The sequence below is a fragment of the Calliphora vicina genome, chromosome 3 (genome assembly GCF_958450345.1).
Source record: "Calliphora vicina chromosome 3, idCalVici1.1, whole genome shotgun sequence".
Classification (NCBI taxonomy): Eukaryota; Metazoa; Arthropoda; class Insecta; order Diptera; family Calliphoridae; genus Calliphora; species Calliphora vicina.
In genome coordinates, this window is record NC_088782.1 from 358,821 (window position 1) to 363,138 (window position 4,318).

Here is a 4,318-nt window from a genome sequence, read left to right on the forward strand (position 1 = left end):
ATCATTTTTAAAGTATGTGGTATAAAATCTATCCACAGTTCGACGAATGGCTGGCTCAAATGGGTCATAAAAATCACTAAGTCTATAAGTTACGCGAATCAATAACTGATTTTCAAAGTAAATTTGCATAACTTGGTAGCGTTGTCAAAAGTTTCAATCTATTCATGTTGATTTGTCAGAGTATACTGATCATAAATGTCAAATAGTGAGTTCAGTATGACAATTCGTTCGACAGTTAACCTTTTCGTGAGTTGCATGGGGGCTTAAAAAAATAATAATAAATATAATATTGAATATTTGCAAAAGTCTCCTTCGTATAGTAAAACACTGTATATAAACAAATTTAATAATTTAATTGATATAATTAAAAACAAAAAAAAAACTAATTTTACTAATTCAAAAGTTATTTTCAAGGCCTAAAATTATAGTTTTATCCTCTTTATATACATATACATATACGTGTGTTAGTAACTGAACTCCTCCTGGATGGGTTATATTGACAATTGATCTATATAGGTACAATGGGCGTGGCACCTACGAATTACGAATTAAAAATCTATTATTGCATATCTGGGGTACTATTATAGTGGGAGTCTTCGAACTTTGTGTGAGATATGGCAGAACAAAGTTTGCCGAGACAATAAACGAGATAATAACATTTCAAATAAGGCCAATGCTTACGTTTTTTAATTCGAACTTTATGTGCCTATTTTCGGTTGTTCTTTTGAATTATCCAGTGAGTCGAAATTTATAAAAGTTCCTAGATCTATAAGGTTTCCCACACTTGATGTGAAAAGTTTAATAATCAAAAAGCTCAAGTCCTTTAACATACATTGGTTTGCAATCGTATATGTATATTTTCATTGTGGTTGCGATTGAACCCATTGAGAATTGTTGTGTTGCAAAAATTGTGTTTGGGAAGAATTAATACTCACCTGCATGCATGTTGCAATATCTAAGCCACCCACAATGCGACCATCGTTATCCGGACACCAAAGTAAAGCGTCGTCAATAAATGGCATCGCTGATAAGGCAAAGCCACTAAGAACTTCGTTCACCAGTGCCAGCGTGTTTTTGTCACCGGTGATGGGGAAAGAAAAAATTTTGTAGCCGGAAACGGCAAAACACACCCAAATCTTTGGAGTGTGCAGGACCGCGTTAATTGAAGTCTTTAGGTTTCGATAAAGGGTAATTCCTTTTTGGTGTGTAATATTAATTTTTAATTGTATTTCTTTAGGCACTTGTTTGTATATAAAACATTATTTTACATTATAAAATTTAAAAAAAAATAAACAGTTTTTAAAGCCAATTTATTGTTGCTTTTTTAATATAAATTCATATTAAAAAATGGACGTATTTAGTTATTTTATAATAATTGTTTGGTTTCTTTTTTTGTGTTGTATAAAAAAATGTTAATTTTACTACTTCTACTATTTTGTTAAAATTTATGTCGAAAAAACACAAAATATTTTTGTTTTATTTTAATAAAATTTGGATTAAGGCAACCAGTTGGTGTATAAAAAAGGTGATGATAAGTCTGCAAAAAAATCGAAAGAGAAACACAAATTAATAATGAGTTTAAATAATGTGTATTCATAGTTTTTTTTTATGTATTAAATTAAATATTAATGGAAAAAATAATAATTAAACACGCTCAATTTTAAGCTCTGAAAAAGCTTTCAAGATGCTAAAAATTAGTCAGCTTCCGGTTTACGCTTTAGAGCATCAAAATAAAATTTGATTTATAGAACATTCAAATCTTATTTGTTTCTTTAAATTTTACACACAATTTCAGGGTCTATTTAATTGTTTATAACATACATACATACATATTTATTTTTGTTGAATCAATTCTTCTGCATAGAATTTGAGAACTGAAGAATTGAAGAATTGTAGAATTGTAGACATTGCAAATTTGAACATTTGTTATGTGTATAAATGAATAAAAAACCATGCAAAAACACGTTTTGTATACTAAAATTAAACATTTATTTTTATGTTTTATTTTCAGAAACATTTTACAAAATGATTATATAGCCGAATTGAACGGTTCACTGTATATCAAATACTTCATACTCGTTCATTCTTGAATTTCTTATTTCGTCCTAGAAAATATCAAATGTCCAAATTATATCACCACATAAGCAAAAAGCGTTTACTGGGTTTTGTGCTTTCATTGTATTTAGTTTGAACAATCCAAAATTTAAAATTTTTTAAATTTGAAAACTTCTACAAGCTATAAACATTGGACATTGGTCCATTTTAAAACTATACGATGATTGAATAAGTAAAAAATCTACTTAATTCATCAAATGTCGACCTATCTAATAAGAAGTATACTGCGAAAGTGCGGATCAGTCCATGTCCATGTCAAACAAGTTTTGTCTCAAAAAAAAAGACCATCAGTCAAAAGTACTCCCAGAAATCTAATGCAGGATCAATCAATAGTCCAGACTTGTTTTCAAATACTAATTAATATGGCTGATCTAAGTAATAAATTATCGATGCTTAACTATTGTTATTATTATTATTATTATTATTATTATTAGCGAGGCTTCAGGGACTTCGACCAATATCGTTACCTAAAATGCAAAACAACGTATCATCAAAATATTGAAAATTGGTTTTATTATTGATTACGATTCACTGCATCATATCGCCCCCTTAATAAAACGATAGTGTATATTTTTTTGCCATTTCGAAATAATTGAGTTTAAAATGTTTGTGTTAGTAGACATCTAGAACAAAAGTAATATTTCAATTGAGCAATTGACTTTGTGGAAGTTGAATTTTAAATAAAATTTTAAACTTTTACTATCAAAAATAACCAAGTTATAACCAAAATAGAAACTAAAGTATCATCAAGTACATGATTTTCATAAACAAAATAACGTATACACTTTGAGTAATTAATTAATAAATCGTTTTTACCTTATGTCAGGTAGTATCCTAATTTTTTATTAATATTTTTTTTTTGTTTTGTTGTAGTCTTTATGAAAATTTAATGAAGAACCTTTTATAGTTTAAAAAAGTCGTTGTTAGTAATTAAAATAAAAAAAAACATTATAAATTTAAAAACGTATGTATATTTAACTGCTTTTATTTAAAATAAAAAAAAATATTTTTATTTAAGTTTTTATTTTTTCATAAAAATTTATATTGATGATAGGTTTTTTGGTTTCAGAAAACAGCAATTCAAAAAAACGTAAGCCACAAAGTGTACTTTGAAGAAACTAGTTTTTTGGTATACATTCAATGTAATTCAGATTTGAAAATTTTGTTCCAATATCTCAAGTAGTTTTCATTTTATACCCTTTCTTGTTTCTCCTATAAACCTATGAAAAGTGATGATACGTTAATTTGCGTTTGAACATTTGTACAGCCTTAAAGTTTCATCGTAACAGATTTAGGCTGCGTTTGATCATCAATTACATCAATTACAAAATATGTTCAGAGGTTTCAGCATGAATTTCACAGAACCAAAACTGTTCATTCTCAACATTACCTAAAATAAATAGGTGATATCTAAGATCACAGTGTCCGGCGAATAATCCAGTAAATACAGCAACAACTGAGATCTACTTTGGACAGAGTAATGAAACTTTTTGGACTGTCTAAGGTCCTGGTAAATTCATTACCAGGTATCCAGCACTAAGTGAGTTCATTGGTCGCGGCGAGTGCATTTAAAGATGTCCAGCAGTCCATAACAACACCAGACCTTAGCTTAACTAAATATTAATGATGTATTTTCCGTAAAGTTCCTTTCTACAGTGATGATTCATGTTATAAGCTCACATTCTTAATGAGATTTGTTTATGATTTGTAAATACTAAGTATTACTGAATAGTATTGCCCCAAAGATTTTTCGAAACTCTTCAAAAGTTACTTAAAATACTCAACTATAAATTATTCCAAAAAATTTTTGCTAATTATAAATAATAAAAAAACCCTAACTGAATTAAAAAAAAAAAGATACAGAAAAACACCGTTACCCATCAATTGTTTTAAAATGTACAAATCAAATCATACGAATAGATCACATCATACCAGGTTCAAAGATAAATAATAAATAATAAAAACAACAAAAACAGCAAAATAAAAACGAAAAAATGAAAATAAAATTTTTAGTGGTTCCTTTCTTCTTCCGGTTAATTATCATTATCAACACCATTAACAACAACAACATCATCATCAGCAGCAGCAACATCATTGTCATATTATAAACATCGGCAACAACACCAAACAGCCAGCCAACCAACCAACCAACTAACAACAACAATGCAATAAATAAAGTTCAATAACATCAAATCAAATAACA